The sequence below is a fragment of the Aquarana catesbeiana genome, linkage group LG05 (genome assembly GCF_042186555.1).
Source record: "Aquarana catesbeiana isolate 2022-GZ linkage group LG05, ASM4218655v1, whole genome shotgun sequence".
Classification (NCBI taxonomy): domain Eukaryota; kingdom Metazoa; phylum Chordata; class Amphibia; order Anura; family Ranidae; genus Aquarana; species Aquarana catesbeiana.
In genome coordinates this window covers 407,941,401-407,954,846 of record NC_133328.1, presented here as the reverse complement: position 1 = coordinate 407,954,846, position 13,446 = coordinate 407,941,401, and positions in this window count along the sequence as shown.

The following is a 13,446-nucleotide window of genomic DNA, read 5'->3' as shown; positions in this document are numbered from 1 at the left end:
AGGAGGTATTCTCATTTTATTTTCTTCAAAGGTACAACAACACTTCAGTGTTTTTTTTAATCCGATTTTTTTATTGCGTTTTTTATACCATACTTTACCCTGTGTTCTAGTGATATTCACATCATTAGGTCATTAGGTCATGAACCTTTTATATTTTTTACACCTAGTTTGAGACTAACACTGTACCACTGTATAATTTAATTGTTCGCCATATAAGATTTATTATATTTAATATAGATGTCTCCTCCCTGGAGTTTCATGAACCTTTAAAACTATCGCCTAGCAGCATATCCCCTCATCGTCCAGTCAGAAGCTGAGGAGCAAGATGCCCACTAGTACAAACAAACAGATTAATCTCCTTAATGGAGACACATTCAGCAATAAAAACTTGACAGAGGGTCTAATCCTCCCCCACTCTATCAGAAACAAAGAAAAACATTTTGCCTAGAGATACACTTTAAAGATAACCTGTGCTTTGAATATTAGCAAACTTTCCAGGTCACAATAGCGAGGTAATAACATGCATTTTGCATTAGCTAGGGCAAAAGAAGAACATCTCCGTAAATATTACCTGTCACTTGCACCATACTATCACATGGGGCCCTCTTTTATTAGAAGTAAAGTTTAATTAAAAGTACATTTGTATACAAATAATACAAAACCATAGTTACACAGATGCACAGACAATATATACACACAGGGGGTTATTTACTAAAGGCAAATCCACTTTGCACTGCAAGTGCACTTGGAAGTAAAGTCACTGTAGATCCGAGGGGGATATGCAAGGAAAATAAAAACCAGCATTTTAGCTTGCACATGATTGGATGATAAAATCAGCAGAGCTTTGACTAATTTCAGATCTACCCCTTAGATTTAGAGCGACTGCACTTCCAAGTGCACTTTCAGTGCACTTTCAAGTGCACTTGCATTGCAAAGTGGATTTGGCTTTCGTAATTAATAACCCCCATACTGTGCACGCAGCTAAGACATAAATGCCTAATATTAAAAATATGAGAAATCCCCCCACACACACCAAGAGCAGAAGAATGATGTTAGGGCTTTATGGGATTAAGCTTCAAAATAAGAGTTTTTTCAAGTTTACTCATCAGAATGCAATTTAGGCTTTTTTTCTACTTTTATTTATCCAAACATCAGAGTAGCACAATGTTATGCCCATGCAGGGGTTTTTTATCAGATGTGTCACTCAGCTCTACACTTTTTCTCCTTAAAGGCTTGTTTACCTATGCTTCACTCTCTGAAGAATAATTTGTGGTGGATCGCTTTTCAGAGGGCATTTGAAATGAGGGAGTGATACATCGCCCCCTCACTGACTGTTTTCACCCCTTATCATCCATTGCATGTGGTTGCAGGACAATTGTGGCACAGCCCCATTCAGTTGAATAGGCTGCATTTGGGCAGGTATTATTACCTGCCAAAAGTGACAGGGGGATTTTTTTTGTGTACACCCCTATACACATTGTTGCAGCATAATGAGGAAAGGCTAGAAAAGGTATAAATGTATCTTATCCACATGTTTTTATCACCCATCCAACTGCAAGTGTAAACTAAAAATGTCGCGTACACACGAGCGGACTTTACAGCAGACTTTGTCCGGCGTACTTTTCGACGGACTTTACGACGGACTTCCCGAATGAATGGACTTGCCTACACACAATCCACCAAAGTCCGACGGATTCGTACGTGATGATGTACGACCGTACTAAAACAAGGAAGTTCATAGCCAGTAGCCAATAGCTGCCCTAGCATCGGTTTTTGTCCATCGGACTAGCATAAAGACGAGCAGACTTTTCGACCGAACTTGAGTCCGTTGGACAGATTTAAAACATGTTTCATTTCTAGGTCCGTCAAACTTTTGAGAAATAAAAGTCCGCTGGAGCCCACACACAATCGAATTGTCCGACGGACTCTGGTTCGCCGGACCAAGTATGCCGTAAAGTCCGGTTGTGTGTACGCGGCATTAGAGTGGAATGTGTCACTGATTTTACTGTGCCTGTATTTATAGATACCAAAACTGTTTTCAAGGTATAACTGTATTTTGTAAAATAGCAATTATTGTACAGTTTGAAGACCCATAATTGCTTAATAGGTGGACAACCCCACCAAATATGAATACAGGTGCCTCTGTCTATGAAAGCACCTGGAATCATTTGAAGGAGTGTGAAAAAGCTTAGTAAGTGTTACTGGCCATTAATATACCTTGTTAATATCTTATAGTTATGCTCCTGAGCTTTACTAGACATAGAGAGAGTGAGTTAGAAAAAATACCTTGAGCCAGTCCTCACTGAAGAAATGTCTATTGCAATCCTACTCCCACTGAGTCTGGAAGAGAAATGACAGAACAGATTTGCTGCTCAGAAGTAGAGTATACACTAAAGTACCAGTATGTGATGCTGGTTGGGACTGTAAACATAAGAGTTCAAAGTACAAGAAATGGGTAATGTAGATTAGTCTAGAGGAAAGAGTTTTATAGAGACTAAACTATTGTCCAGGAAGAAATCCCATAGAGCATTTGCTTTGACAAAGGAAATAAAACATGTCAGCGGAAATAATGGCTGTACTGGAAAGGATGTGTCTGACTTGGGGGCCAGGAAATTATACCCCACTTCCAAATCCCCAAAGAATTAAGCTGAAAACTGAGGATTATCTAGAAGAAGAGTATCTAGAATCTATCTAGAAGAACTCAAGGGTGAAAAAAAGGCATGGGTAAGTATGGATTTCTGCCAGCACAAAACTGTATCTTCCAATTAGAAGGAGCAGGCCTGTAATTCTGATCTCGGGGGGGGGGGGGGGGGGTCTCTAGGAGATATCAAGGTTTTATTAGTGACCCATTGTTTGAGTTTTCTGGTCAGTCTATCATACATACCAAAAGCGGTGCCTTATGATACAAGGATAAATCAGGAAGGCTGTACCACCATTGCTTTTTGACAGTGTCAAGATGGGATAACTCACCCTAGGGAGAGTATTATGGCAGAAAAATCTAGTAACAATGTGTTAAATTTTGTAGGTAAGCTCTTGGTAAAAGGATAGGGGCAGTCTGAAATAGGTAAAAAATTTTGAGCAAAATATCCATTTTAACAACTTGCTTACTGGGCACCTAAACCCCCCTCTTGCCCAGACCAATTTTCAGCTTTTAGAGCTGTCACTCTTTGAATGACAATTGCGCAGTCATACAACACTGTACCCAAATTACATTTTTATTATTTTTTCCCTCAAATAGAGTTTTCTTTTGGTGGTATTTGATCATGTCTGGGTTTTTATTTTTTGTTAAAAAAAATTAAAAAAGACCGCATTTAAAAAAAAAATACAAAACCATTTTATATTTTGTTAATAAATTTTGCAAACAGGTAATTTTTCTCCTTTATTGATGTATGATGATGAGCCTACACTGATGGGCACTGATAAGCTGCACTGATGGGCATCGATAAGCTGCATTGATGGACACTGATAAGGCAACACTGATGGGCACTGATAAGGCAGCACTGATGGGCACTAATAGGCGGTACTGGTGGGCACTGATGAGGTGGCACTGGTGGGCACTGATAGGTGGCATTGGTGGGCACTGAAAGGTGGCACTGATGGATGGCACTGATGGGTGGTACTGATGGGTGGCACTGAAGGGCATTGATAGGTGGCACTAAAGGGCACTAATAGGTGGCACTGCTAGGTGGTACTGATGAGGCACTGATTGGCACCTCTGGTGGGCATTGATAGGTGGCACTTGTGGGCACTGATAGGTGGCACTGATTGCTGGCACTTACATACTGTGGGCACTTATTTGCGGCACTGTGGGCACTGATTTGTGGCACTGGCAGGCGTTACTGGTGGGCACATATGATGTCCGGGACCGATGTCCCTTCAAACAGAAGCCGGTGATCTGCTTTTTTCCTCCTCACGCTTTCAGCATGAGAAAAAAAATGATTAACCACTTACCAACCGGCCCATAGCCGAATGACGGCTGCAGGGCGGTTGGATAACTCTGGGAGGGCGTACTATGACGTCCTCCCAGAATTCCCCTCTCGCGCGCCCCCTGGGGCGCGCACCCGAACACATCCGTGACCGCCGGGTCCAGAGGACCCGGCGCATCACGGATCCCGGTAAATGGCCGCTGATCACGGCCATTTACCATGTGATCGAGCCATCAAATGACGGCGCGATCACATGTAAACAGACCGGCGTCATCTGATGACGCCGGTTCCTCTCCTCCCCTCCTGTGTACCGATCGGTACACTGTGAGCGGAGAGGGGGATGGATGGATGTCTGCAGCGCTGTGGGCTGGATGTGTAGTGCCCACAGCGCTGCACAGTGACATCCATCCATCCATGCTCAGCCATCCCTCACTACTCATGCTGTGCAATACTCTGCAATACCAGCACAATACTCTGCAATGCTGTGCAATACTCTGCAATACCCCCACAATACTCTGCAATACCCCCACAATACTCTGCAATGCTGTGCAATACTCTGCAATACCCCCACAATACTCTGCAATACTCTGCAATGCCCCCACAATACTCTGCAATACTCTGCAATACCCCCACAATACTCTGCAATACTCTGCAATGCCCCCACAATACTCTGCAATGCTGTGCAATACTCTGCAATGCCCCCCACAATACTCTGCAATGCTGTGCAATACTCTGCAATGCCCCCACAATACTCTGCAATGCCCCCACAATACTCTGCAATGCCCCCGCCATACTCTGCAATGCCCCCGCCATACTCTGCAATGCCCCCACAATACTCTGCAATGCCCCCACAATACTCTGCAATGCCCCCGCCATACCCCGCCATACCCCGCCATACTCCGCCATACCCCGCAATACCCCGCCATACTCCGCAATACCCTGCCATACCCCGCCATACTCCGCCATACTCCGCCATACCCCGCCATACTCCGCCATACCCCGCCATACCCCGCCATACTCCGCCATACCCCGCCATACCCCGCCATACTCCGCAATACCCTGCCATACTCCGCCATACTCCGCCATACCCTGCCATACTCCGCAATACCCCGCCATACTCTGCAATACCCCGCCATACTCTGCAATACCCCGCCATACCCTGCCATGCTGAGCCATGCTCAGCTGTACTCGCCCTCTGTATGTGGCCAGGCTGTGGAAGTCTCACACATGGGGTATAGCCGTACTCAGGAGGAGCAGGAGAATCTATTTTGGGGTGTCATTTTTGGTATGTACATGCTATGTGGTAGAAATATTGTATAAATGGACAACTTTGTGTTAAAAAAAAAAAAAGCGTTTTAACCACTTCCCGCCCGCCGGCCGTCATACAACGTCCTTGACTTTGTGCGGAGATATCTGAATGATGGTTGCAGCTACAGGCATCATTCAGATATCAGCTTTTTCAGCCGGCGATTCCCTACACCATGAGAACGATCATAGCAGCTGTTCCACTGCTTGATCGTTCTTACGAGAGGGGACGTCCCCCCTTCCCGCCGCCTTGCGGTGCTTCTACCGACTCACCGCTACGATCGAAGCCAGGATCTTTTTTTTTTTTTTTTTTTTAATTTCAGGCTTCCCAGCCTAGAGGTGAGATGTGAGGTCTTATTGACCCCATATCTCACTGTAAAGAGGACCTGTCATGCCATATTCCTATTACAAGGATGTTTATATTCCTTGTAATAGGAATAAAAGTGGTCAAAATTTTTTTTTTTTGGAAAAAAGCATCAAACTAAAATAAATAAAGTAAAATGAACAATAAAAAAAAAAAAAAAAATTTTAAAGCGCCCCTGTCCCTGTGTGCTCGCATGCAGAAGCGAACGCATATGTAAGTCCTGCCCACATATGAAAACGGTGTTCAAACCACACATGTGAGGTATCGCTGTGATCGGTAGAGCGAGAGCAATAATTTTGGCATTAGACCTCCTCTGTAACTCAAAACATGTAACCAGTAAAAAATTTTAAAGCGTCGCCTATGGGGATTTTTGAGTAGCAAAGTTTGGCGCCATTCCACAAGCGCGTGCAATTTTGAAGGGTGACATGTTGGGTATCTATTTACTCGGCGTAACTTCATCTTTCACATTATGCAAAAACATTGGGCTAACTTTACTGTTTTGGTTTTTGTAAAGCACAAAACATTTTTTTTTCCAAAAAAAACGCGTTAAAAAAATTGCTGCGCAAATACCGTGCGAGATAAAAAGTTGCAAGGACCGCCATTGTATTCTCTAGGGTCTTTGCTAAAAAAACATATATAATGTTTTGGGGTTCTAAGTAATTTTCTAGCTAATAAATGATGATTTTTACATGTAGGAGAGAAATGTCAGAATTGGCCTGGGTGCTCCAGAACGCCTGAAGGTGCTCCCCTGCATGTTGGGCCTCTGTATGTGGCCACGCTGTGTAAAAGTCTCACACATGTGGTATCACCATACTCGGGAGTAATAGCAGAATGTGTTTTGGGGTGTAATTTGTGGTATGCATATGCGGTCTGTGAGAAATACCCTGCTAATATGACAATTTTGTGGAAAAAAAAAAAGTAAAAAAAAAACCTTGATTTTGCAAAGAATTGTGGGAAAAAATGACAACTTCAAAAAACTCACCATGCATCTTTCTAAATACCTTGGAATGTCTTCTTTCCAAAAAGGGGTCATTTGGGGGGTATTTGTACTTTTCTGGCATGTTAGGGTCTCAAGAAATTAGATAGGCCGTCAGTAATTCAGGTGTGATCAATTTTCAGATATGCGCACCATAGCTTTTGGACTCTATAACTTTCAAAAAGACCAAATAATATCCACCGATTTGGGTTATTTTTACCAAAGATATGTAGCGGTATAAATTTTGGCCAAAATATATGAAGAAAAATTACTAATTTGCAAAATATTATAACAGAAATGAAGAAAAATTTATTTTTTTACAGATTTTTCGGTCTTTTTTATTTTACGGCGCAAAAAATAAAGAACCCAGCAGTGATTAAATACCACCAAAAGAAAGCTCTATTTGTGTGAAAAAAAGGACAAAAATTTCATAAAGATACAGTGTTGCATGACTGAGTAATTGTCATTCAAAATGTGAGAGCACCAAAAGCTGAAAATTGGTCTGGTTAGGAAGGGGGTTTAAGTGCCCAGTTGTCAAGTGGTTAACGATCTTCTGTTTAGAACACGTGATCAGTTGTCATTGGCTGACAGCTGATCACGTGGTAAGGGACCATTTGAGAAGATCTGTTTGAGAAATGTTTCCACATTTGGGAGGCATTGATCTTAACTTTAGCCATTGAAATATACAATTGATAGTGCACTGTTTTTACTATATTCTTTGGTACCTAATTAGACTACTTATAAATGAGCTCCCAGCTCATATCCTATCTTCTGCACAAACTCAAAAAAACTATTTTGTTTTTTTGTCTCTGCATGAAATTAAGCATAAGACCAACCTCCATCCATTATTTATTTAACAGCCTGGTCAGTTGGCAGATTGACTGACTGGCTATTCATTTGTTCAAGGGATTACATGTTCTTTTTTGAACTCTTGTTTCTATTGGTATATGACTGTAAATTAATATATTTTTCTCCCAAATGGTAAACTGCATTCTCATTTAAAATGTATATTAACAAATCATACAGCTAAATGATAGGTCTGTGAAAACGCAGATAGGGAAGTGGATTATAGAATCTGCTGCTTTATAAGGAAAACAAACTTTCAGTTGTTCAAAGGACAGTCTTTTCAATAAAAGCTGTGGCTGCTTTACAAAGAAAATTAACTGTAAGACTTAGCACACCTTTTGTTTTGAGGCATTTGGAATGTATTCAGCTGATTTGAGTCGAATGTTCAAGGCTCTCTTTTATTCATAGCATAATCATTTTATAGAATATTTGAACATAATTGAATGTTTATTACTTCTCTTTCAATCCTAAGTTTTGATCGCTAGATACTGTAATTGTTTTAATATTTTCCAACTATAATTTCATATTTTTTCTTTGCAGCTTATTTAGATAACTTTTTATGTCCAATGTTATTTTATAGAGAAACATCTACTGAAAAGGAATTTGAAAACAAGAAAAAGCTAGCTTATACAGTCTGAACTAACCACAAGGATGCCTACTGTAGTCTGATTGCAGCTTTCATAATCCATTGGCATCACTGTGAAATAAAAATCTTGACTCAGCAGTTTGCTAATAACAATGAAATCCAGTGTAAAATACATAGTACTGAAAAGGAAAAAATTGAGTATGTAACTCATCAAAATGATTATCGTTTGGAATATTTTGACTTGACGATTTTCCATAAATGCTCAAAAGGGCACAGTAAAATTAGATATGGAATAGCTCAGTTCATTCGCTTTATGAAACAAATGAAATTAATTAGTATAGATAAAGAAGTGTACACTGATTAAGATTTTAAATAGGTAGGCTGACAAAGTGGGATGCTAACAAAATAAAGATTACTCAAGGTAGGGCTGATCTTATTACATATGAAAGGAGGCTTAGTAAACTAGACCCAGTCCATGAAATGTCCCTTAAAAATAAAGCAAACATTGTTTACATAAGCCGGCAATAAATGGTTTGAAGCTCAGCCGCTTTAGCAGAAACCAGTTGAAATTCGAACCATGTTTGGGCAGGCCGAATGCAACTAGCATGACAAATTGTTCATGCGATTATTGCTGGCAGCTGTTATAGCCTCTAGAAATAATCACTGTGTTATCCCAGTGGGGATGGCTTCTCCCGACCCCCTGTGGTTGCAGGAAAGAAATTTGCTCTGTCTATGGCCGGCCTTAGGGAAAGTGCATCACTTTTATCAGCTATCCGGTGCCCTCCACCGCTTACCCGAGCCATCGGTAGAAATGTCTTAAAGAAACTTTTTTTTTTTAAATGACATCTTTTTGACCCCAGATCTCATATTTAAGAGGTCCTGTCATGCTTTTTTTCTTTTAGGGATGTTTACATTCCTTGTAATAGGCATAAAAGTGACCCAATTTTTTTTTTTGTCAAAAGAACAGTGAAAAATTAAAAATAAAAGGTAAAACAAATAAGAAAAACTTTTTTTTTAAAAGCGTTCCATCCCGCCGAACTCGAGTGCGGAAGCAAACGCATACGCGAGCAGCGCCCGCATATGAAAATGATCTTCGTTAAAAAGAGAGACTTTTAGCAATAATTCTAGCCCTAGAACTCCTCTGTAACTCAAAACATGCAACCTGTAGAATTTTTTAAACATCACCTATGGAGATTTTGGGATAACTTTACTGTTGTCTTATTTTTTAATTAAAAAAAGTACGCTTGTAAGACCGCTGTACAAATACGGTGTGACAAAAAGTATTGCAACGACTGCCATTTTAATCTTTAGGGTGTTAGAGAAAAATATATATAAAATGTTTGGGGGTTCTAAGTAATTTTCTAGCAAAAAAAAATGTTTTTAACTTGTAAACACCAAATCTCAGAAAGAGGCTCGGTCCTTAAGTGGTTAATATAGTGGGCATCACATTACCATATTTAATATTAGACTGTCACACTGAAAATGACTTTTAACCACATTCGTGGCCATAATTATTTTATTATTAGAGTTAGCAATAAAATATTTTTTTTTTTCTTGTGCACTGTGGTAGACTCCATATCAGTTGTTTTTTATTAGCTTTCCAGGAGACAAGGCTAAACTACAAAGGCTAACTTATAGGATGTCTATGTAATAACCTTCCAGACATTAGCCACATTTAATCTAGTGATGTCTTTAATGTTATTAAGAATTTATTGTAAATTAGTGATTCAACTATATTAATTGCAAAAATGCACACACATACATAAATTTGCCTATCCTTACCCAATGTCATTTTATCTGCTATTTTTTTACACCTTCTGTGTATTTTCACATCTTTTCCTTCAACATTAATAGTGACGATACCTGTGAAAACTATAAATCCATATATACATAGACTTACAGGCTATGACTTAATAAAGTTTTGATGTAGGTTACCTCACATAAATTATGGTTATTATGAGTGATTCCAACTATCCAGACGTCAGCTGAGTCATGGAGGTTGATGCATCTAGCAAAACCCACATTACAAAACCATTACCCTACACAAGAAAACCAACTAGAGGGGAAGCGCCATTAGATTTGGTATTTCCTAATTTAAAAAATTAGCATGCTTAGATAGGAGAGTTTAAGATGCATCAGGAAAGAAAGCAGGAAAGAAAGCGTTTAAATCACTCTAAGTTGAAGGTATTGATATTTCCTTATTGTAAAAAAAACTTAGAAGAAAAGATAGCAAAGACTATAGCTAAAACAAAATGCTAATGATAAGGAATGATAAAATTGTCCAGGGTTTGCCTCATAAGCTGTTTGTCAGATCCATTGAACTATCATAACTAAATTCAAGGGGAAAAGGGGCACATCTCACAAATTGGTTCTGCCTTTTTTCAAGGCTAATAGGAAAGGGATTGTCAAACAAAGGGCATGTGGAACTGGGCATTTCCATGGTGGACATGTGCCAATGCAAAATAAAAAACAAATCCTTCAACAATGAAAGGTTCCTACTTTACTTCAAGGGCAATATAAGAAAAACACCAATTCTTTCAATTACATGCTTTGGAGATGCTTTTAAGGTTTTTATAACAGAAGGATTGTCAGATAGCGTCAAGAACACCATATTCTGGCATCACATATTTTGCAAGTTTAATACATTTTTTTAATTCCAGACTGTCCTTTGTCTGTATCCACTGCAAAATCTGCAGCCTTAAGCAATAGGAATTTCAGTCCAGTAATATTTTTGAGTGGCTTATCATACAACACATCAAGTGGGTAAAAGGATCAGCTTGAGACCATAGGGTCAACAGTAGACTTGCACCTTGCTGTATGTTTCCCAATGCTACCTCACCAACTCCACTCACATCCTTGACCAGGAAGGTGCCCCTTCCACAGATCTTGGGGATGTAGAAAAAATGTTTCAAAATCACCCCTATGCCCAGCATGTCAGTCACAACTTGTTGAAACTGCTGATTTTACAGCTGCTCACCGTCCAGCTGATGGAGTTGGACCCCTTCCACCAGTTTGGTCTGTGTTTCACTATAGCAGCAGGTTCCCATCTACATTTTTCCCAGTAATCCATGCTTGTCCTTTACCAGTATGTGCAGTGGTAATGTCTCTGTATTGCTGGACCACACCAACAGCTGCATGGTTCACATGACCACAGGCATGTGGTCCAGCAAGCGTGAGCAGGAACAAGACATCTCCTTCACATTTCACTAGGCAAATTTTATGGTCACTTGAAAGGATCCAGGATGGGTCACACCATTGGAGCAGGTGGTACAGCCTTGTTTTCTGCATCTTGATGATGGAAACAGTGCAGTCATCTCTCCCCTCCTTCTAATCAATGGTCTAATTCTCATCCTCAGAACCAGTAGGCTTCCCTAAGTGCCCCTGAGCAAATACAGACAGCCAGGGCATAACCCTGCACTGCTGTTGTATGTTGGTGGTATTCCTGGGGAACAGGAGTAACACTGGGCAAGAGAATCTGGCAGCTGTTCAGCTGTACACCAAGAGGGGGTTGACTCCACACAACTTGTGCCAGGCCAATTTGAGTGTTACAACCTGCTGTCCAAATGTTGACAGAGAAAGCAAACACACAAAACTTACCTGGCACCTGGTGGTGCAGTGGTTCCTGATTAGGTACCCTGGCGTATAGGATGCCCTGCAGCAGACCAGAAATGTGTGTGGCCACATTAGGTGCACATACTCATGATGAGTTCACACGTCTAAAATGATGTAGCAACACATGCTGCCTACCAACCACCTGATATCTGATACATGTGTGCTCCAGACCTTCACACTGGCCATGCAACAATGGCTACACCAGAAGCACCAGACTATCCCCAAGACAGTGGCTCTTGATTCAGAATATAAGTAAGATCTTGTGATCATTCGAAGTGGTGATGTGAATGGTGAGCCCTAAAGAAGTGGGGGAATAGCAATACAATCCCAGTGGTGTTCCTGCTGGAGCGCACACTGTCTGGTGTAATACACTGGCTGCTGAAGGCACAGCAGCAGGAAGAGGAGGAAAATGTCCTGCTGTCTCACAGCTAGCAGGTGAAGAGGAATATGAGCAGGAGGGATAGGATGCAAATGGTAAAAAAGAAGGGGAGAATTTAGATTCTGGTGGTGAGAAAGAGTGTTGTGATACTGGCAGTAAGGAGGTGGCTTTAAAGTGTTTGTAACCCTAAAAAACAAAACAAAGATCCTGTTTCTTTAAGGCATGAATGTGTGCTGCTGTGCAATTCTTCTTGTCCTAGCTGGTAATAAACCTGGTTAATCCTGCCAGTTCCTCTGTCCCCCTGCATCTGCTGACCATGATAATCATGGCTACTGAGCCCTGATTATCGTGGTCAGTTTACGTGCCTCCATCATCTGCAACTCTCACCTCTCCTCTTATAGTCTCTCCCCCCTCCCTGTCAACATGAGAGCCCTTTCCTCCCCACCCCGCCCGCCTCTTTAGGTGGGGACATTGCATTTCTACCTGAAGCGGAAAATCTTAAAAGGATCTATGTCACCATTCAAGAGGGAGTACAAAGTGCCCTACTCTCAGGTAGAACCTTTTTGCAACATTTCCTGATGATGGCTGTTCCACCCCAATGTGTAGGCATAAAGGGTGGGAATATGAAAATAGCTGTTCACCCTCTCACAAGGTGGCCTTGGTTTCCCCTTTGTTGCTGAAACAGGCAAATATGCCCTTTGTGTGTGGCACAACACCGGACACTTTTGTGCAACAGAGGTGTGTGCCAAAGAAACCTCTCTTTCTTCCCTCAGTTTGTTTCAAGAAATCACACCTTGTAGGTGAGAGTAAAGATAGGAATGTCTCTAATGTTATACAAAATAATTTCTGAAAAACACACAGAACCGGATAAGGGTCCCTTATTTAAGGATAGAAAGGGCAGAAACATGACATTTGATAGAGATAAGTAGGGATGAGCCGAACAACCCCCCCCACCCGGTTCGGTTCCCAGCAGAACTTGCAAACAGGCAAAAAATTTGTTCGAGCACGCGAACACCGTTAAAGTCTATGGGACACGAACATGAATAATCAAAAGTGTTCATTTTAAAGGCTTATATGCAAGTTATTGTCATAAAAAGTGTTTGGGGACCTGAGTCCTGCCCCAGGGGACATGTATCAATGCAAAAATAATTTTTAAAAACAGCCATTTTTTCGGGAGCAGTGATTTTAATGTTTAAAGTGAAACAATAAAAGTGTAATATTCCTTTAAATTTTCCTTTAAAGTTCCCTGTGGCTTTCCCCGTGTTGTCAGATGGGGCGGGGTCACCGGCGGGATTTTGAGGGGGACCCCCACGCCATTTTTTTTTACATTTTGGCATGGGGTTCCCCTTAATATCCATTCCAGACCTGAAGGGCCTGGTATAGATTTTGATGGGGATCCCCACACCATTTTTTTTTTATATTGGCGCGGGGTTCCCCTTAATATCCATACCA